This window comes from Silene latifolia, chromosome 9 (assembly GCF_048544455.1).
Source record: "Silene latifolia isolate original U9 population chromosome 9, ASM4854445v1, whole genome shotgun sequence".
Lineage (NCBI taxonomy): Eukaryota > Viridiplantae > Streptophyta > Magnoliopsida > Caryophyllales > Caryophyllaceae > Silene > Silene latifolia.
The window spans coordinates 73,627,352-73,651,594 of NC_133534.1; the positions used below are offsets into that span (position 1 = coordinate 73,627,352).

The 24,243-nt window shown below is 37.1% G+C and overlaps 1 non-coding gene across 1 annotated transcript; it reads left to right on the forward strand.

The window, feature by feature from the left end:
* The first annotated feature begins 16,160 nt into the window (after positions 1–16,160).
* On the forward strand, positions 16,161–16,267 carry LOC141602889 (small nucleolar RNA R71). The gene has a single exon (XR_012524795.1). It is a non-coding gene; the product is annotated as a small nucleolar RNA R71 (small nucleolar RNA).
* The last annotated feature ends 7,976 nt before the right edge of the window (positions 16,268–24,243 follow it).

Here is a 24,243-nt window from a genome sequence, read left to right on the forward strand (position 1 = left end):
TTATGGTGAAGGGAAAAGAGTGTTGGAGCTTGTGTCCTCCACAGTTAGTGTGATAACATATATAAATCTCTTATAGGTTCACAAGGGTATACTTCGTATTGTATCAGTTGATTAACGTTTACTTAATAACGGTTGGCTTGCTAGAAGTTTGACGTTATTATCATACTGATGGCGGTGATCAACTGGTCCCTAAAAGTCACACCTAAAGGATGTGTTTGTGAGATGTGATTGTATGAAAATATAATCACATTGATGCCTTATATGACTAAAAGGTTAGTCCATGTATTTGACTAAACAGTTTGTCAATGTGATGATGAGACGATTATTTAATACAATTAAATAATACCAGCTGAGACGAATTAATTGTTAAATTCGTAAATTGAATATAAACTGCTATATTTAATTAATGTATATAATGTTAGCTTAAACGAATTAAGATGTTAATTCGTAATTAAACGTAACCAGTTATATTTAATTAGCAAATTATAAATATGCGATATTTATAGTTAATGTATATATTATACGAGATTGTCATAATAGATGTTGACAGACCGATATTAATAAATCGACTACAATCTGTTATGTGTGGACAATTTAATACGGGACAACATCTATGACAATTGATAAAATGTACACATAATATATATTTTGATAACTACCTAAAAATAAGAAGATTTTTCTCCTTATTTTGTTGGGTTGTTTGACCGGAAAAAGAAAGAAAAAAAATCTCCCATTATTTTATCCTCTTTCACGGTTTAAGAGGGAGAAAAGGGAGATCATTTTTCTATTATTCTTTTGACCTAATTCTCTCCTTAAAAAAACACAAAACCCTAAAATTAATTTACAATTTTGGGGATCTCTTTCTAGCAAGAACATGGGCATTTCACAAAACATTTTGGGTGCAACGATTAGGAGAATATCGATTTCGATATTGTTCTTAGGCCATCTTTGCTAGGACCGAAGGTTAATTCTTAATCTCTACTCTTTTATTTATGTAAATTCGTTTATGACTAGTTTCATTCATAATTATAATTTCGTTATAATCCGAATTTTAGAGGAAGTATACCGATATTTCCCACAAGTGGTATCAGAGAATAGGCCACGAAATTATTTTGTATGATTTTCATAAATGGATTTAAACAAAAATTTTGAAGAATCGAAAAAAAAAAAATTCGGCCGTGAGTTTTTTTTTTTATTTTTGCCGAAATGTTTTTTGATTTTTGATGTTTTGTTTCCATTTGATTTATTCATATTGTTGTTTTAATTTGTTAAGATGATAATATGATAAATTTGTAGATGTTTTGATTTAATTAGAATTAAACTAAAATGTAAATGGAAATTGTTTTGATATATGATGTTCATTTGTTTTTGCTATTTAGTTTTGGCATACATGAGATTAAATTGTTGTTTAAGAATCATCATTCATTAATTTAAATGTTGATGATTATGCCAATCTTGTTCTAGTAGCAACTTTAAACAAATTGTTTATATATATGGGCTTATTTTTCTCGAAAAAGAAAGATAGAAAAAAAAATGGTTTTTTCTGTTTTAGGTCAATATGCCGAGGGCAATTTTAATAAAAAAAAAATCTGTTTTTTTTGTTTTTGGAATTGCCGAGAGAAAAGAAAAAGAAATCTGATTTTCTTTTTTTTTTGATGCCGTTAGCATTGAAAAAGAAAAAAAAATTCTGGTTTTTTGATTTGCCGAGAGCATTAATTAATTTTTTTTTTTTGTTTATTTTTTGCCAATAATCTTTATACATTATTTATAATGTATAATTGTTTGTTGTGAAAAGGTTCACAAATTCGAGATACCCAAATTATTTTAAAGATGTTTAAAATAATGTTAGATGAATTCATATTATAGGTTAATGTTAATTAAGATTGAAATTATTGTGAGTAATTGAGGAATTGTCACATAATTTGATCATTTAAATAGGTGGTTTGGATAAATTACTCTACATAATTCAGAAATTATGTCTTGAATGATTAATTTATAGTTGATGCATTTTTATTTAGTTGAATGGTTTATTTACGTTTTTTTTTTTTTTTGCAATCGGTTGTAATTTGTAATACCTAGTGTGGCCTTAGTTAATTATGTTTTCGTAATGATGGAAACATAATTTTAATGTAATTTTGAGATCTCGTATCTCCTTTTGGTTTTCTTTAAGTATTATGGTTTTGAAATTAGAATGTAAATAGGTTTATTTTGTAATTTATTAATTGTAATTTCAAGAAGACTAAAGATGGAGATTGGATTGCTCACTTCCACTACATGGACCAAGATGGAACATCAAGACAAGCTTCTCGGGTCCTAGGAAGGATTCCAAAGTTGTATTTATGTTCATTTTAGTAGATAGGCCACACTAGGAATTTATTTTTATTTTTACGTTTTTCCATTCTTGTTGCTTTTCTTCGCTTGATAATTACTGCATCATATTCCGCCTAAACCAAACCGCCTACTAAAATCCATGAAAATTGACTCATATAGTTTGGATCTTAGTTTTCATAGACATACATATGTCACACAATTTTAAGTCATCATCTTAGTTTATTCATTCTCACATGCTAGATATTAGTTCACTTAAAATGAATTAAAATAAAGTTGATGGGATCTTCCTCTAAAACTGAAATTGAGACTAGTCTTTATAGGCCAAACATCTATGAATCTCTTCTTCGTCGGTAGGCATATAGGACCTTACTCTCCATATGACCCCTTCTACGTTGGGTAAGTAGTTTGTGTTGACTTAGTTTACATCAACATTATAATCCGAAGAGTTTCTCGAGATTATGATGGACTATAGATAGAATTTACATAAATTTATCAATTTACAGATAATTGAGTCTTAGGATCATTTATATAATTCTTGAGGGAGGTCAATTGTATAAATGCTTGAGTCTTCGCCTTATAACAGTATTGCATTAGACTTAAATCATAACGATGAGTATGCTTATTATTTTTATTCTTCTCTTTCGCAGTGTAGAATTCGTTTTATATTGATAATACTGTTATAACAAATGGCTGGAAATAACGAAATCCCTATGCCAAGTGCCACACTTGGACGCGAGTCATGGCTAAAAGATTTCATGGACCACATGAATCAGTTCACACGACTGAAGAATGACGGGTCCAACTTTCCGGACTGGGAGGCATCATTGCGGAATGCTGCCATTGCTGACGGTAAGCTCAAGTACTTAACTGAGCCAGTACTACCAAACCCAGGCCCCAATGCAAGACATAACGAGTTAATTGCTTATAGTGACTTCGTTATGGAAGTGGGTGCGATAAAGAACGTACACATTTTTGCAATGGAAACCAATTTGCAAAGACGCTTTATTGCCCCAGCTGCAAACAAGATTTTCACCACGCTCACTAATGAGTTCTCAAAATCACCGAGAATCGTTACTTATGAGCATACCTGACGCTTCTTTGATGCAAAACTCCAGAAGGGCCAACCGGTTAGCCCGCACATTCTTAACATGATTGAGAATGTCGAGAAATTGGAGGCACTTGATTGCAAAATCTGTTGGGAAATGTGTCCTCAACAATAGTGCGATCATATGATTTAAATATCATTATTAAATCTTATTTCAAGAATACGGAAGGGATGATACATTACATATATAGTCAACTGGTCCACACATATCGGTAATGATTGGTCAAGGCTAGAGTTTGACATTACTCGTCGCGACGGTGGTGATCAATTGATCCCTTGAGGTCACACCTAAAGGACGATTCCCTTAATTGAAAAGGTTAATTAGTTGTATACCGTCTGATTAATTAATTCCTTAAAATTGAACAATTTGATTTGTGAGAGAGAAAATTGATATCTTATTATAATGGGATTAAATAAGATTTATTTTAGTAATAAAATGCTTTGTTGCTAAAATTATTTATTGTTTGAGAAACAATAAAGATAAGAATGAATGGTTAATTATAATTACAAGAAGTTGTGAATTATAACTATATGACCCATTTTATTTATGTGATCAAGTATCACTAGTCAATTTGTTGTATGAAATTTAATTAATTCATGAAATGATATTTATGTGATAAATATGCATTAAATTAATTAATAACATGTATTCTACTACATGTGACATATTGTGTGACAAATGACAAATTGACAAAATAAAATGGTAGTCCATTTTAAGTACATGGACCGAAAAATGGAGGGTGTGTTAGTGGGTTTTGGTTGTTTTATTTTATTTGATAAAATAAACATAATGATGCCTACCTACTACTAGTCTTACACATCTTACACACCTACTATTTTTGAAAAGAGTAAAAGAAAATGAAATGATGCCATTTAGGCTCCCTAAAACCGTGTGACTCCATCTAAATGGATGTGAGTTGGTTCTTTTCTTTTTCTAACACACTACCATTCAATACACATGCAAAATGTTCATGTATCCTCTCTTCTCTCTCTTTTATCTTCATCAAAAAGATGAGATTTAATCTAAATTGTTCATATAAGATTACTAAAATTATCAAAGTAATATATGAGTATTAGTAATCAAATTTAAGGTAAACCACAATATAAACATCTAGTGCATGTTAGTTTGTGGGATTAAGGGATTGTCTTGGGTGCTACTAATTGGAGAATCTCTACTTTGGGATTTTTGTATGTTCATCCATTAAAGGAAAGCTCAAGAACAAGTGAGTAGGAGGACTCACTTGTGCCCATAAATCCGAAAATCACATGGTGAGATATAGATTTTTCCATCTCTTTAATTAATGTTTGCATGCATAAAATCCATATTTAATTTTATGACAAATTAAATAAAATCACATATATGAATATGTATGTATATAGATCTACATTTCTTTCAAAATCAGTGAGAGCATAGTCATTGACCGTATGCTTCATTTACTTCATGATGGTTTTGTCCGCTTCAGGGCAAATTACTACATGAATGACATGAAGAAAAGTCCTCATGAGCTACACTCACTTCTCATACAGACCGAGAAGGATATGAAATTGAGTGGGAGCATGAAGCAAGATGTTCTCATGATTTCCAACAAGAATAAGGGTAAGGGCAAGGCTCACGGCGACCTAACTGTAGGAAAGCTGAAGTTTAAAAAGTCAGGAAACGGTAAGAGTGGGCCTGGTGAGACTAGTGGCTCACTAGGCAAGGCAAAGAGCAAGGACGGTAACGTTGAGTGCCACCATTGTCACAAGACTGGACATTGGAGGAGGAACTGTCCCGTGTACCGTGAGGACATAAAAGCAGGCCGCGCCACTCCTGTTCGTATGTCATCTTATACTCATATGATTGAGATTAACCATGCAAGTTTCGGAACTTGGGTAATTGATACTGGTTGTGGTTCTCATCTGTGTAATCATTTGCAGGGCCTAAAAACATCACACCTCTCGCAAAGGGTGATGTGGACCTGTGAGTCGCGAATGGAGCTAGAGTTGCTGCAGTCTCAAGGGGAACATACGTAATCCAACTCCCAAGTGGTTTTGAGTTATATTTATATAACTGTTACTATGTACCCAGTTTATCTAAGAACATTATTTCTTTTTCCGTACTTGATAAAGACGGTTTTTCATTTTGAATAAAGGATAATAGCTGTATTTTCTCTTTTAATGAAATGGTTTATGGCAAAGCAGTTTCCATGAATGGAATTTACATCTTAGATCAAACCACAGATATATTACATGTGAATAATAAAAAATTAAAGGTTGGTGACAAAGATCAAACTTATCTATGGCATTGTCGAATGGGACACATAAATGAAAAACGTGTAAAGAAACTCATCGAGAGTGGAACTATTCCCACATTTGATTTCTCTACTTTTGGCACGTGTGAATCATGTCTTATCGGCAAAATGACTCGAATTTCCTTCAAAGGTGTTGGAATGCGTGCTAGTGACCTATTAGGACTCATACATATTGATGTATGTGGACCTATGTCAATTACCGCTAGAGATGGCTATAGATATTTTATCACTTTCACGGACGATTTGAGTAGATACGGATATGTCTACTTAATGAAGCATAAAAGTGAGTCCTTTGAAAAATTCAAAGAATACCAGAATAAGGTTGAGAACCAACTGGGAAGAAAGGTTAAAGCACTCCATTCAGATCGGGGTGGCGAATATCTTTCAAATGAGTTTGATCAACACCTTAAAGACTGTGGAATAGTTTTACAGTTAACTCCACCTGGAACACCTCAATTAAATGGTGTGTCCGAACGGAGAAATCGAACACTACTTGATATGGTTCGATCCATGATGAGTCACACGGTATTACCAGATTCATTATGGGGCTTTGCTCTTTTGTCAGCTGCTCTTATACTTAACCAAAGTTTGTCTAAAGCTGTCGACAAGACTCCATATGAAATGTGGAAGGGAACGGTCCCTAACTTGTCCTTTATTCGGGTTTGGGGCTGCGAGGCTTATGTCAAGTGGAGACACGAGGATAAGCTCGGCCCGCGATCGGTCAAGACATACTTTATTGGTTATCCAAAAGGGATGTTTGGTCATTACTTCTATTCGCCTACCGAACATCGAGTTTTTGTTGCGGCTAGTGCAAAGTTCTTAGAGAAAGAATTTCTCGAGAACAAGTCAAGTAATAGAACCTTCGAGCTGTCGGATATTCAAGAACCAACAACCGAGGAACAGATGGAGGAAGTTGTTCCTTCAACTGATGATACGGTTAATATTCCTCAGGAACCTAGGAGGTCGGGTAGAATCTCTAATCCTCCAGACAGATACATTGGTATGGTCGAGGAAAATGACGTTTTACTCCTAGAGAGTAATGAACCCGCTACCTATAAAGGTGCCATGGCATGTTCCGACTCTAAGCTATGGCTTGAAGCCATGAAATACGAGATGGACTCCATGTATGTGAATGACGTATGGGATCTTGTTTATTTACCTAATAAGGTAAGACCACTGCAGTGCAAATGGCTTTACAAAATAAAGCATTCTGTAGACGGGCAACCAGATACCTATAAAGCACGACTAGTGGCAAAAGGTTTCACTCAAGTGCACGGATTGCATTATAATGAAATTTTTGCACCCGTAGTTATGCTGCGTTCCATTCAGATAATCTTAGCGATTGCCGCTTTTGATGACTATGAAATTTGGCAGATGGATGTGAAAACCGCCTTCTTAAACGGTTATTTGGAGGAGGAGTTGTACATGGTGAAACCCGAAGGTTTCATAGATCCTGAAAATCCTAAGAAAGTGTGCAAGATTAAGCGTTCCATTTATGGACTTAAGCAAGCTCATGAACTCGAGGGTCTAAAGGCATACGAATGCTTTCGTAGGTGATAAAGTCCGGTGAACCCCAAGGTCTCAAAAATGAGTCGGACGTTAGTCTCAATACACAGATCATCCAAGAGGGTCATGTCAATACAGCGGGTCGGTCTCATCTTATGGGACTGTAAGGCTACAAACTTTCCCCGTTGTGTAAAGTCTGCAAATACCACAGACGGATATTCGGGTACAGCTGGAACTACCGGTCCACTTCCCTCACCAATTTCGGGCTCAGAAGCCCTACCCCTCTTACTCTGTCTGGTCCCTACTGTTGGTCTCGGCATCTGCGTCAACATACGATTTTAATATACCACCACATATACACTAAAACATACAAAGCATACATGTTTGGTCATAGAAGAATCATCTAAGTACACACTATCACCAACAATTCCCAATTTACAAGTAAAATTCCTGATCGAGGCCATTTCGTGTTCACAATTAAGTATATGTGGTCGTTGGTCAATGGTCGATACAAAACACAATTTATACTTCACAAACAACTCTACAATTAGTAAAGAGGCAAGTAAAGGTCGGATCCCAAGGGACGGGTATTGAAATGAGAATTCTATTGTAACTAGTAGTGTCTAGGGGGTGTCACAAATTGGGTTGATGTAGAAGGTTACTAAACTAAAATAACAATGAAAATAAACTAGCAAGATGAATAAAATAAGGGGTGTAAACAATTGATTAAAGGCACTAGGGTGTCATGGGATCATAGGGGAATCATGGGATATGATCATACAAACATGTTCTCAAATTATAAGAAAGCAATTATTGTTGTGATGGATTGAGTTGGGTTATATCTTACAATCCTAGGAAAGTTTGGGTCCCGGAGCCGAATCGATTTGATTGTACAACACCTACAAGTCGACTTAATCTTTCCTACTCAACACATGCATGGTCTAACAAGACTCGAGTTGGGTTATGTCTTACAAGTCTCATTAAAAAGATAGGAGATGATAGTAAATGCAAGGATTCATAGGCTTAGCATTTCATCAAATATAACATGTGCATGTATTAAGATCAAAACAAGCAAGCAAATAAGATATGAAAGCATATTAATTTAAGCATGAATCATTCCCCATGTTGGTTTCCCCTAATCACCCATTAAACCCTAGCTAAGAGACTACTCACTCATTATCATGTTGATCATGCTAGCAAGGTTGTCAATCATACCAACAATATGAAACATGATGAATAAATGAAAGTAATTAACAATAATTAAAAAGGGATTAAGAGATTATACCTACTAATGATTCCAAAATAATAATGCAAAGAATAATAGAAGAACTTGATGATTGATGGAAGGTTGTCAATCTCCCAATAAACCCAATAATCTTCTAATTACCCAAAATAAAGGAAGAATAAGAGAGAGATTAAAGAACTAAAACTTGGATTAAAACTTGATTAATACTTGATTACAATATTGAAGAGAGATTTGATTGATATTAACTACTCTAAATATTGATAAGAAGAACATGCTCCTCTAATTAGACTATTGGGGTATTTATAGTGAAAATTAGGGAGGATGCATTAGGGTTAACTAAGGGCTAAACTAGTAATTACACTTTTTAAGTTGAGCAAGGAGGACCCGGTATTTTCTGAGAGAAGGGCTTCTCTTTTCGTAGCTCGAAGAATGAAATCCGTCTTTGTCTGAGAAATCGTGCGGATTAGAGTCGGGACGGCCGGATTTGGGCTGTGCAATCCGAGCGGATTCGGGAGAGGGACGCTCGGATTGTTGAGGGGAATCCGAGCGGATTCCAAGGAGGGACGGATTGTCTTGGCTGGCCGGCCGGACGGACGGATTATCCGCAATCCGTTCGGATTGTTGGTCGGCTTCAATTCTTCTTCTTTTCTTCCCTTTTCTTCATAAATTCCTTGGGGATTTCCTTGGGGACGCAAGGATCCTTTCTCAACATTGTTCTTCTACTATAATATGTACAAAGGCCTTCTAGTCTTGTCTCTTCTTGATGCTTGGTCATTGAATACAATCAATTTAGCCTCGTTTTGCCATGAAAATGCAAGATTCTTACTCCTTTCCTACCAAGGGATCAAAATCTCAAAGAATATGCAAAACAAAGAACTAGAGATAAGAAATGACCCAAATAGGCACTAAAAAGCATGGAAACAATGGTAATTCGGGGGCTAAATATTCGCCAATTACGGTCACATCAAATATCCCCAAACCGAACCTTTGCTCGTCCCGAGTAAAGAGGTGACAAAGACTAGGACCAAAACTAACCTATCCTAATAATAATAGCCGATATGAGACAATTAGCGGGTCTCACTCCGCCCCTTCAACTCACAACAAGACAACCATGAGGTAGGATGCCTTCTTGCAAGGCAAGGTGGGTCTTGCCAAAATGGCGACACATCCAATCATTAAAGCACATAAAATCACATAATGGATGCATCTACAAAAAGAATAGCCACTTTCCTCATCTAAGTGGCGGAAATTATCTACAAGGGAAGCAATTCAAGGGTACACAATCCTTCATAGATGCAATTTATTCAAACTACTAAGCCTAGAAGGATACCAATAAATCACCTCCAAAGTGTGTAAAGCTAGGGTACCTTTGTCCTCAATCGTTAAATGCTTTTGTCAAGAGTAGACTCCCTATGGTGTTAGAAACACTGGAGGATCGCGGAATTCCCCTTCTTGCCTAGACAAGAAGAAGGGTCGTCCCCTCTCTACCATGCACAAAAATGGGTATGATGGATCAAGGGATCAATAGATATTTGAGTTTCACTTTGGGAGTTTGCTTTTGTTTTTGTTTTTCCCCCCAATTTCATGTGGCATTTGACATTTGAGAACACTTTCTTTTTGCCATTTCTTTTTGATATTTGGCATTTCAATACTTGACAACTTTTTTGCATTTCTTTTTGAACATTTTCAAAGTCACCCCAATTAGTAACGAGGGTGCCTTGTATTTGAAGCTTAGGAGTCTATTTTTGCTCCTCTTTTCTTTTGATGCATTTTTGCAAACTTTCTTTCACTTTTCATTTCATTGAACTCAAATTTTTGAACAATTTCTTTTTGTGCCCATTCCCTTTGATGACAAAAATATGGTAGAACATGGACGAATGATAGATGTATGCATGGTTTCAAGGGTCACCTTGGAATAAACGGTAGCCAAGGAGTTATCACACCACAAGGTACTCTTGACTAGGCCTTAATCCATGGGTCAAAGGATACTAGCATGACACATCCTAGGGTGTTTTACAAGCATTCTAACAAGCAAAGTCTTAAGAATAAAAAGCATCTATTAGGGCCTATATACACTTGTCAAGCTTCCCAAATAGACGGTTTCGCAAAATTTTTCTAATATGCAACTACATGCCATGATGCAACTATCATATATACATCCTAATGCAAATGTTTCTACCAACTAATATGTCATATAAACTAAATGCAAGTCCTAAGTTCACATTATTTTTACCGCATCAATCAAAATAAAGCCACATAGTCATTAACATAAAGAGGAAAAAGGAGATTGGAAAGATCATACCATGCGGTCTTCAATATCCTCATGTCTCGGATGTGGCGTAGTCAATCAATGTGAACAAATATAATATATACAAGACAATATATACAAAGGAAATGAACTTGTTTTTGGATTTTTCAATTTTTCAATTTTTATGATTTTTGAAATTTTTCAATTTTTATGGGTTTTTGAATAAAAGTTAAGTGTTAGAATTCCCATCCCCACACTAATATGGGCATTGACCTCAATGGCCAAAATGATGGAAATTATGCAAAGATGATGCATGATTTCTATACTAAATGCAATTCTACACTAAGCTATACTACATGATGCATGGTTTTTGTTATGACGGAGAGGATAATTTAAATTACCTCCCGTTGTGTATGCATCAACTTCCCCAAACCAAATGAGACACTATTGCTAATGTCAAAGCATTGGGGTAGTTCATGCACACACTATGCTATGCATGAAACTAGATTGTCATTTTGGATTTTACAAATGGGAACAATAAAGAACACCTCAATGGTACCGAGGTGTGAGTCCTTTGATGTTGCTAGGACTAAACCAACAATGATCAAAATGAAATAAAATACAAAGAGATATAGACACAAACCATGGGAGTGTAGGAGTCTCCAAGGCTTGCTAGTCCTCCATCATGCTATCATCATCATCACTTCCCTCATGAGAAGTGGTCACATTGCCACTTTCCTTGTCACCTTCTTCTTCACTTTCTCCATCATCTTGTTCATCATCATCTTCACCATCTCTTTCTTCATCTCCACTTGCTTCTTCCTCAACATTATCATCAATTTCTTCACCATTTCCAACAACCTCATTGTCTTCCACCACGTCCCTAGATGCACCCGGAAACAAGGCTTCTTTATCCGCCCAACTAGGCAAAGGACAAGATGGATCAAGGAGTCCTTGCCTAGCTAAATGTAGGAGGGGAGGATATTGAGCCAAATATGCATTCTTCCGATCTTCATAAGCTTGCTTGTGCATGGCTTGCATAAGAAGAGTGACATAGTCTTTCCCAATTTCAACTCCTTCCGGTTTGAACTCTTCATACACAAAGGGGTAAGGCGGTATAACAATGGAAGAGGAGGGGTTTCATGATCACCCTTTTGTTGTTGAATGATGTACTCGGCTTCTTCGGATAGGGGAAGTAGATAGTTGGTCCGGTGGACACTTAGGCGACAAATCTTCGAGGGTAAGGTGAACGATCTAGCTTCACTTGTTAGCCATCCATATTTAGTGTCAAGGGGGTTATGGGCAACCCACTTGAACTTGTTAATCATAATGTGCATATTAATAAGATGGCCACCTTCCTTTGCCTTGTACTTGCTATCCTTATTGAAATTAGGATCAAAGTGCTTGGCTGGGACCGTGACTAGGCCGCCATTAACAATAACGGTCGTACCCTTCTTCCCATTATCAACATTAAGCCATCTATCAACCAATAGCCTCAAAGAATTGAAAGGCTTGGTGTGAATTCTTCCGACATTCAAAGCCGATTCAAGGAGGATAAAATCAAGTCTTGTGAAATGATTGGTGTCTTTCCTAGCAATTATGGTATTTCCCACAACTTTGTGCCATACTCTTATACCCGGATGATGGACCAAAAGAGCACGACAAGTATGAAAATCATCAAATTTCTTCCCGGAGATTGCCTCCCAAAGAGGCTCGGGGTCATACTTTCCATAATGCTTAAGATATCTTGATTCATCGCTAAGACCCAAAATTTCACCTAATTCCTTAAAGGTAATGCGTCTACTAATGTTAGCTAGACGAAACTCAAGATTTTCCCTATTCTCAACTTTGGTAACTTTTAAAGAACTTAAGAATTCCAAGACAAGGGAAGGGTATGTCGATTCCTTTGTTTCAAACAATTTCTTCAAACCCATGGCATTGAAAAAGGCTTTTGTTTGTTCAAGAACACCCAATTTCTCTAAGGCATCTTCACATATGAATTTGGTGGATTGAATTGATTTCATAGCAAACTTGACGAATGTATTTCTATGGATATCGGAAATAAAGGTTACCTCCGGATAATGTAAGAGTTCATCGATTACCGGAGTAGAAGGTGATGCTCCCATAGAAATTTGTTGTTGTTGTGGTTGCACTTCCAAGTTTGGTGTTGATACCACCATTGCCAAAGCTTTCTTTGTTTGGAGAGCTTTTTGCCTTTGACAGAGAGCCTTTGCCTTTGGTGCCTTTGTTGCTCCCTTTGTCCTTGCCATTTGATGAACTAACCAAGAAAAGAATCAAAAATCTTCAATTTGTAGAATGCCCAAATCGATTTGAAGGTGAAAGGCTTTGCCTTTATGAAATCAAAAATCGACTCAAAGGTTGAAGATTTTGTTCTTGGTTTTGATTTTTATTGGAGATGGAGTGATTGATTTGTTGTTTAAGGATGGTTTGATTTGATTTTGGTGGATTTTGTTGAGGGTTTTTGTTTTTGTGATGGAGAGGATGAGGGTTTTGATGTTGTGGGTAGTGTTTATGAATGAATGAGTGAAGGAATGAAGGTGGGAGGGTATTTAAAGAAGTCGGAATTTTCGAAAACGCAGGGGCAATCCGTGCGGATTAGGCCCAATCCGTGCGGATTCTGCAGCTTCAAAATTTTCAGAAGCTCGCCTAAAGACGGGCGGATTCTGGGGAATCCGCTCGGATTCTTCTGTGATGGGACGGGCGGATTTGCTGCAGGACGGACGGATTTCAGTCCCGAGAAAATTTCTTTGTTTTCTTCAGCAGCAAAGACGGGCGTCTTCTTCACAAGACGGACGGATTCTATGAGACGGCGTCTTTCCGAAATCCGCTCGATTCTTTAACAATCAAGAATTCTCAATTTTCATCTCAGCTCAGGACGGGCGTCTTCTCAGCAGGACGCTCGGATTGTTGAAGACGGGCGGATTTTGTACAATCCGCTCGGATTTTGGTCCTTTGTACCCGGATTCATTCCATTCGTGCACAATGCATTTCCCTTTACCATTCTTCCATTCTTCTTCATTTCTTGTGTTCTTCATTGTGGGGGCACTACTAAGGCATGAATAGCCTAGGCAATTTCCATCCCCACACTAAGGTAAAGCACTACACATCAATTGAAGTCATTAGTCCCTCCCTCACTTCTCTCTTACATGACAATTATTTTGATCAAAGTAAATAAAAATCCAAAAATGACAAAAAATGCAATACAAAAATTGAAATGTAAGTTAGGGAGTTAGAAATATTTACAAGTGGTGGTTTAGGGAGGACTCCACCAAACTCTCATTCTTGATGAGATGTCAAGGGGGCATGTTCAAGGTGTTGTTGATGTTGCTCAACACCTTGAAGAAGTAATCAAAAGCTTGTTCATTATTGTGGTAGAGGTCTTCAATAGACCGTGGCCCTTGTTGTTGATCATGATTGACTGCATGCCCAATGTAGGGATTAAAAATCCCTTCAAACTCGTCGTCCCAAAGACCACAAACTTCATTGAGTTGATCATTGAAAATCTCTTGCTTAGATGGAGACAACTCTCCCAATTTCTTTTCTTGGCCAATGAGGCCATCCTCTTCTTCCTTGGTTGATTTTGATGAGCCTTGCAAGCTCTCCTTGTCACAATTCACTTGCTCTTTGAATGGAGCATCTTCATCTTTCTTCTTCCATTGGAGTTCCGATTTCTTCCTTTCATCTTTCCGGCTATAATGATCAATCATGAAACATGGCTCATGCAAACGAGGAGCTCTCATGGTTTTGTCAAGATTAAAAGTTATGCTTTCATCTCCCACTTCTAGAGTGAGCTCTCCATGTTTCACATCAATCACCGCACCCGCGGTGTGTAGGAAGGGTCTTCCTAAGATGATAGGAATGTTGGAATCTTCCTCCATATCAACAATGACAAAGTCCACCGGGATGAAAAACTTCCCAATTCGCACGGGGACATCTTCCCATATCCCTAATGGTGTCTTCGTCAATCTATCGGCCATTTGGAGTGTGATATTGGTGCATTTAAGCTCTCCCATTCCCAACCTTTTACTTACCGAGTACGGCATGACACTCACACTAGCCCCTAGATCGCATAAGGCTTTGTTGATCGTCGTGTCGCCAATGGTACACGGTATTGAGAAGCTTCCCGGATCCTTTAACTTTGGAGGTGAACTCCCTTGAAGTATTGCACTACTCACCTTAGTGAAGGCGATAGTCTCAAGTTTCCGGATCGACTTCTTCTTTGTGAGGATATCTTTCATATACTTTGCATAGGCCGGAACGTGATTGATTAATTCCGTGAAAGGAATTGAGACTTCTAAATTCTTCACAATCTCCATGAACTTTCCAAGTTGATCATCAAATTTAGGCTTGGCTTGACGACTTGGAAAAGGAAGTCTAAGCACAATGGGCTCCTTCTCTTTGGCCTTGTCTTCATTTTTCTTTGAACTTTCTTCTTTTGATGATTCCCCTTCTTTGGGGCTTTGCACAATTTCTTCCTTTTCACTAGCTTGCACAACTTCATCCTCAACTTGCTTCTTCGGTGCCTCATACCTTGTACCACTTCTCAAGTGAATGGCACTAACCGTTTCATGTCTAGGGGGATTACTTTGAGGTGGTAATTGCCCCTTTTGTCTTTGTGAGCTTGAAGATGCTAGTTGAGTCAATTGTGTTTCCAACATCTTGGTGTGAGCTAGAATGTTGTTGATGGTGGTGTCTTTTGCTTGGCTATCTTTTTGCATTTGAGTGAAAAATTCTTGTTGATTCTTTTGCATTTGGAGGACCGCTTTTTGGACATCAAAACCTTGGTCATTTTGGTGATTGTATGGATTTTGATTTTGGTAACCTTGGTTTTGATTGTAAAAGGGTCTTTGATTTTGGTTTCTCATGGGTGGTGGAGTGTATGTTGTTTGAGGGTTTTGAACATTTTGGCTTTTGTATGAGAGATTTGGATGGAACTTGGTGTTTTCATTGTAAAAATTTGAATAAGGGGTACCACTTTTGTTAGCTTGGAAAGCATTAACTTGTTCGGTTGTTCCCCTACACTCACTTGGGTCATGACCCAAAGTTCCACAATTCTCACATATCCCACTTGGGATTGATCAGGATGCCGTCATGGCATTGACATGATGCTTTGATGATTTTGAGTTTTCCTCAAGTCTAGCCATAGCTTGTTCAAATTTCAAGTTGATTGTGTCAATGTGAGCACTAAGTTGAGCACCCAATTGAGTAACGGAGTCCACTTCATACTTTCCTCCTCTAGTAGCCTTGCGAGGTCTACTATATTGTGAATTATGGACCGTCATTTCCTCAATCTTGTTCCATGTTTGATTGTCATCAACTTCGGTGAACATTCCATTTGATCCCATATTGAGAATGTTCCTTGAATCTTCATATAAACCATTCCAAAATTGTTGTACCAAAAACCATTCGCTAAGTCCATGGTGAGGACATGAGCGACAAACACCTTTGAACCGCTCCCAAGCTTCATACAAAGATTCTTCATCCCTTTGCTTAAAACCCGTAATTTGAGCTCTTAGCATGTTAGTCTTTTCCGGTGGGTAGAATTTTTTGTAGAAAGCTAGAGCTAACTTCTTCCAAGAATCTATTCCAAGGGTGGCCTTATCAAGGCCCTTCAACCATTGCTTTGCGGTGCCGATTAACGAAAAAGGAAATAAGACCCATCTAATTTGGTCTTGAGTCACGCCCGTTTGAGATATAGCATCACAATAATCACAAAAGGTTTCCATATGAGAATGAGGGTCTTCACTTGGCATCCCCCCAAATTGGCTCCTCTAAACTAATTGGATGAAGGCGGACTTGGCAATAAATTTTCCGGTGAGATGTTGCGGTGTAGGAGTACCATTTGGTAGATTCTCCTCGGTGGGTATAGAGTGTGACGAGAATTTAGGCATTGTAGGTGGATTTTGTGGGATATTGTTTAATGGGTTCTCTTCTCCTTCTATTGCGAAAGGATTGACAAACTCACTAGTGGGTTGAACAACTTCACCAACACCTCTCAAATTCCTCCTAACAAGTCTCCTATTATTCGTCAAAGTTCTTTCGATTTCACGGTCAAAAGGTAACAAATCACTTTGTAACCTTCTAGACATGCAAAATATCAAACAACTCAAAAACAATTAGAACAAACCTTGAGGAGTTCTACTTCCCAAAGGTGAAGAAAGACACAACTAATAACAATAAAAGAAATATTAAATCAATTTAAACACCGTCCCCGGCAACGGCGCCATTTTTGATCGAGGCCATTTCGTGTTCACAATTAAGTATATGTGGTCGTTGGTCAATGGTCGATACAAAACACAATTTATACTTCACAAACAACTCTACAATTAGTAAAGAGGCAAGTAAAGGTCGGATCCCAAGGGACGGGTATTGAAATGAGAATTCTATTGTAACTAGTAGTGTCTAGGGGGTGTCACAAATTGGGTTGATGTAGAAGGTTACTAAACTAAAATAACAATGAAAATAAACTAGCAAGATGAATAAAATAAGGGGTGTAAACAATTGATTAAAGGCACTAGGGTGTCATGGGATCATAGGGGAATCATGGGATATGATCATACAAACATGTTCTCAAATTATAAGAAAGCAATTATTGTTGTGATGGATTGAGTTGGGTTATATCTTACAATCCTAGGAAAGTTTGGGTCCCGGAGCCGAATCGATTTGATTGTACAACACCTACAAGTCGACTTAATCTTTCCTACTCAACACATGCATGGTCTAACAAGACTCGAGTTGGGTTATGTCTTACAAGTCTCATTAAAAAGATAGGAGATGATAGTAAATGCAAGGATTCATAGGCTTAGCATTTCATCAGATATAACATGTGCATGTATTAAGATCAAAACAAGCAAGCAAATAAGATATGAAAGCATATTAATTTAAGCATGAATCATTCCCCATGTTGGTTTCTCCTAATCACCCATTAAACCCTAGCTAAGAGACTACTCACTCATTATCATGTTGATCATGCTAGCAAGGTTGTCAATCATACCAACAATATGAAACATGATGAATAAATGAAAGTAATTAACAATAATTAAAAAGGGATTAAGAGATTATACCTACTAATGATTCCAAAATAATAATGCAAAGAATAATAGAAGAACTTGATGATTGATGGAAGGTTGTCAATCTCCCAATAAACCCAATAATCTTCTAATTACCCAAAATAAAGGAAGAACAAGAGAGAGATTAAAGAACTAAAACTTGGATTAAAACTTGATTAATACTTGATTACAATATTGAAGAGAGATTTGATTGATATTAACTACTCTAAATATTGATAAGAAGAACATGCTCCTCTAATTAGACTAATGGGGTATTTATAGTGAAAATTAGGGAGGATGCATTAGGGTTAACTAAGGGCTAAACTAGTAATTACACTTTTTAAGTTGAGCAAGGAGGACCCGGTATTTTTACGAGAGAAGGGCTTCTCTTTTCGTAGCTCGAAGAATGAAATCCGTCTTTGTCTGAGGAATCCGTGCGGATTAGAGTCGGGACGGCCGGATTTGGGCTGTGCAATCCGAGCGGATTCAGGAGAGGGACGCTCGGATTGTTGTAGGGGAATCCGAGCGGATTCCAAGGAGGGACGCTCGGATTGTCTTTGGCCGGACGGACGGATTATCCGCAATCCGTTCGGATTGTTGGTCAGCTTCAATTCTTCTTCTTTTCTTCCCTTTTCTTCATAAATTCCTTGGGGATTTCCTTGGGGACGCAAGGATCCTTTCTCAACATTGTTCTTCTACTATAATATGTACAAAGGCCTTCTAGTCTTGTCTCTTCTTGATGCTTGGTCATTGAATACAATCAATTTAGCCTCGTTTTGCCATGAAAATGCAAGATTCTTACTCCTTTCCTACCAAGGGATCAAAATCTCAAAGAATATGCAAAACAAAGAACTAGAGATAAGAAATGACCCAAATAGGCACTAAAAAGCATGGAAACAATGGTAATTCGGGGGCTAAATATGCGCCAATTACGGTCACATCAATTCCAATTCTTATAGCTCAGACGGTCTCTACAGCTATGAAAATTTTGACATAATTAACATGAATTAACTCATCCACTACTATTTTTAGGACTCAAACCTTCAAAACATATTCATATACCACCCAAATTTGCAATTATATGGGACGAATTTCACTTTGGGGCACTTTTAAAACGGAGTTTTAAGGCAAATTTTAGGGTGAAAATCACAAAAGTTAACTCCACACATGATATATACAACATACATTACTCAATTTTCTTCATTCTCTATGCAATAGTTAATCAAAAATCAATTCAATTCACCAAACCCTAAAATTTCGAGTTATAGAACTCGCCTTTTTAATTCGATTTTTGGCACAATTACATCAATAATCTACAAATTGAAACAACTAGAACATAGGACAACAATTACAAACAAGACTTGACACATTTAAATCGATTTTCCAACAATTTTTATCAACCTATGTGATTCCAATTAACCAAAAAAATTGAATTAAAGGAAACATTCATACCTTTATCAATTAGGAAGTAAAAGAACAAATCAAAGCAAGGAAATCAATAGATTGAGGTACCACAAGTAGCAAGCAACAAGAAATTGGGGGGAAAAGAGTTTAGGGTTTTGCGGGATTAGGAAGGAAAGTGAGAGAATGAACAAAAGAAAGGGGTTTAAACCCACAGATTTTCCGGTACTGTAGCCTTACTCGATCGAGTAGGTAGGGTACTCGATCGAGTGGCCTCTACTCGATCGAGTAGGAGCTATTCGGTCGAGTTTTCGTAGGAAATTCCTACTTCCTCGACGTTATAGCTTTCTAACTAGATCGAGTGAGGTCTACTCGATCTAGTAGTCACTCATACTCGGTCAAGCAAGGTTAGTCACATGGTCGGAAGTACGAGATTTACTAAGATTCCTGCAAAAACAACAACACGTGTCGATTCCAAACCAAATTCGGAAATCGTCACCGGTTACTATAATCATTTACAGCACCTTATTACCATTCAAATGTAACGCAACGGTTTTACCTAACCACGATATATTTCACCCCATTATATAACAACCATCGTACAAAACGATTTACCATGCTATTAAACCATTCACGCATACTATTAACACATTATTTCATGTTTAATCCTTTGTCTATAACTTCACTAATGAACTTATAATCATATTGCTCTAAGCACTCATTTAACATTAAATTATCATGTATCATCCGAGTCTATTAGCAACGCAACTATGCCTCAGCATAAACAAATTAGTCTACTCAAATTAATCATGTCACAAGCGGAAGGTTTCAACCATTCATATATCACATTCATCCATTACTATTTTGATAACTATCATCACAAATCCACAACTCCTTAACTATCATTATTATTACAATTATAAGACTTATAAACTCTTATAGAAGCTACCATTACTAACAACTTGAAGCAACTACGACCATCACCACATTCCATACACTATCCTTGTTGAACCATGTAGTATATATGTTTATGTTTTGATGATGTCAAGGTGCTTTATAATTTATATACTTGTTGCGCGTAATCGTTTGTCTAAGTCTTTTATATTCGATTTACCTAATACAAGTAACAAAGGAATTTGTGATGGAAGTATACAATAGTCAAGCCTCAATTCAAGATCAAACGATGTGAAGATTCATTCAAGAGTTATGTGAAGACGAAGTCCGTCTATAGATTAATCAAACTTGGATGATGACGTAGCCTATACTCGAAGATCTCCCTGAAGATTAGAATAGTATAGGTGATTATCTCGTAATGATAACCAAGAATGAGTTTTTTTAATTAGTAAAGTTATAGCTTTGCAGCTATAACATTACTAGTAAAAGAGCTCAATGTTATAGCTCTCTTACTATAACATTGAGATGCTGAGTTACTATACACGACATATAATGTTTTAAAATTGTTTTTAAAATTGTTTAAAGTTTATTTTAAATGTTTTAATAAAAGTATTTACTTAATATAGCCCGGTTTAGTGCAGAGTTCGGTTCCTTGTTGAACGTTGACTAGTAGTCGTTTTGGGTCAACTTATGAGTTGGACCATGCTACTAATTAGGGTTTCAACAAAGCCTCTCCTAAACCTAAATTCTAACCCATATATTGAGCTAGGATTTGCACGAGTCACGAGGCATATGAGTCGTGACATCTCGTGTAAACTAAGATATATTTGGTAAAGATTTTATATCTTTACATATCTTGTGTATCTTACTTAATATATTTGTTTATGATAAAAGATAATAGAAGATATACATATCTTTTAGGCTTCTAGGAAAGACATAATAGAAGATATGATTTGTTAACATATCTCCTATTTTTGGCCATTAGGGTTTCTAGAAACCGAGTTGCCTTATTCTTTCCTTCCTATAAATACTTTGCTCTTTGCAACATTTAACAGAGGCCTTAAGCATATAAATTGATCTTATTTTCACAAAGCAAAATCGTGTGTTTCAAAGCAGAAAACCGTTTTGTTATTTTTGAAAGGTCGTGTGTTTAAAACTCGTATATTCATTTGTTAAGTTATCATTATAAGATAATAGTGCTTATTTTATTTCTTACTTGTTTTTTTTTTTGATGAAATGTGAGATTGTATTATATCAAAGAATCAAAGAATACAAGGAGGAGAGTCTAGACGATTTTTACAGTGAAAAGAGCATTACATTCCTATGTTCCTCATCCAAAATATAGCATTTTGGTCACTATTCCTGCCTAGCTTAGATTTAAGCCTCTTGACAACCATATCCTTAATCTGTTTAGCAACATGCTCCGGTCTTAGGATCATTGCATTCACATGTGCATTATTTCTTTGCATCCAAACTTTGTAATAGACTGCATTCAGGACCACAGCCAGGACTCTCCATTGCAGCTGCTTTTTATTTCCATTGATAAGGCTATTGAGAGTAGGGAAGGTCGTGCCCATCCAACTCTCCACTTCAGTGCTGACCCTGCAACTGTATTCACAGGCCAAGAACAGATGTTCAGTTGTCTCAATTTCTCTGTGACACATGCAGCACAGTTCATCATCACAACAACCCCATTTAAACAGTTTTTCTTTGACATTTATTCCATCATTCCTTCACTTTGCAGACATTCTTCCAAGACCAGTTTGCATCAGTAGGAGGGGCATAGTCGTGCCAGTCTTGATTCCCGACGTAAAACTGGTTAATCCATCTGATCCATAACCTGTCTGCTTTACAATATACCCAATCAACCAGTTTACCTACAGTAGCAATGTTCCAAAGTTCAGCCTTTTTAATACCCAAACCACCTTCATCTTTTGGGCTAGTAACTTTATCCCATGAAACCATGGGAACTCTATGAAATTCTGAGCTGCCATCCCACAAGAAGTTCCTGCAAATGGCTTCAATCCTTTTAATGACACCCTTTGGCAAGATAAACATAGTGGCCCAGTAATTATACAATATGTTGAGCACTGAGTTGATGAGTGTAATCCTCCCTGCATAGGATAGCTTCTTTGCTCCAAGGCTTCTGATCCTTGCGACCATTTTTTCAGTGATGCAGCTACACTCCTTTTTAGTCAGTGTACCTGCCTGTATTGGAACTCCCAGATATCTAAATGGCATGCTTCCTTCAACAAAACCTATTACTTGCTTGATATCCTACTTTAGGTCATCCTTCACCCCATTAAAGAAGATTTCTGATTTAGTATTGTTCAGATTGAGTCCAGAAGATTGGGAGAAGGTGGAGAATGCTCTCATAAGTAGCATTATAGAAGGAGCATTTCCTTTACAAAACATTAATAGATCATCAGCAAACATTAGGTGGGTAAGCTTCAGGGATTTGCATAAAGGGTGGTACTGGAAGGGCCACCTAGCAGTAGCATACTTAATAGTCCTAGTGAGGTACTCCATACAAATAGTAAAGAGAAGAGAGGAGATAGGATCCCCCTGCCTGAGGCCCCTTTGGCCCTTGAAATATCCAAAAGAGGTACCATTTAAACAAAGAGTAAAAGATGTAATAGTAACACATCTCATAACTTTTTGAGTAAATGCCTCAGGAAAAATTAAGCCCATGGAGCATCTGTTCAACAAACTCCCACTCAACTGTGTCATAGGCCTTTTGCAGGTCAATTTTGAATAAACATCTGGGAGATACTCCTTCTCTAGAATACATCTTCACAATGTCTTGACATATGAGAACATTCTCAATAATAGACCTTCCTCTGATAAAAGCTCCTTGATTATCATGTACAATGTCAGGAAGAACCATTGCTAATCTATTGCAGCGAAGTTTAGATATTACCTTATAGATGAGGTTGCAACATGCAATGGGCCTGAAATGTTTGACTGATGTAGGTCTGTCAATTTTTTGAATCAGAGTGACATTTGTAGCATTGATTTGAGTAAGTAAACTTCCAGTGTCAAAGAAATCCCTAACAGCCTCACAAAAATCCTTCCCAACAACCTCCCAAGAATCCTTAAAAAAGGAACTATTATACCCATCTGGGTCAGGAGCCTTATCATTGGGAATGGCAAATACCACATGTTTTATCTCTTCATTTGTCACTGGAGTCTCAAGGATTGCAGCATGCTCAGTAGTACATGAAGGGCCTTATTGCATCACATCACTCCTGACTGCTAGGGTATCCTTCCTACTACCCAACAAGGACTGGTAGTAGTCTAGAAAAGCAGCTTGAATGATGTGGCTGTCTTTACACATATTACCATACTGATCCTCAATTTGAATGACTTTGTTTCTGATGTACCTCTTTTTGATTGCTCCATGAAGGTAGGCAGTATTGCTATCTCCATCCTCCAACCATTGGACCTTAGCTTTTTGGCTTAAAAAACTATCCCTGGCTTTAGATAACTCCTTTGCAGCTGTTATGGCTTCAATCTCTCTTGCAATAAGATCATCATCTCTGGGATTACTGCTGATTTGTTCCTGAAGTCTTTCCAGAAGCTGCAGTGCACTAGTAGCCTTATTCTCAATATCAGAAAAGCACTCCCTATTCAGGGACTTCAGAACCCTTTTTAAGCTCTTTAGTTTTTTGACAATGCAAAACATCTTGGTACCAGTATACTGCTTATCCCATTCACTTTTAATCCTCTCAAGATAAGAAGGTGCAGTACTCCACATATTAAAATACTTGAAACTGGCCTTTCTGGTTCCCCCAAACTTAGTATTGCTAACAATGCAAGGTGTGTGATCTAGCAGTCCTTCAGGATAAAAGTGTGCTGCCATTTCAGGAAAGGAGTCAAGCCAGTCAGTATTAACCAGGAACCTATCTAGTCTGTTATATCTCCTTTGAGATGGTTCCTGCTTGTTATTCCATGTATAAAATGCCCCTGTTGCTGGTATATCAGTCATACCACAGGCAGAGAGGCAGTTGATGAAATCATCCATGTCCTCTTGCTTTGTATTGCCACCCAATCATTCATCAGGATTAATTACTATGTTAAAATCTCCTGCCAGAGCCCAAGGACCCGAGCATTGCTGGGCAAGAATAGCTAATTTATCCCACATGTCCTTC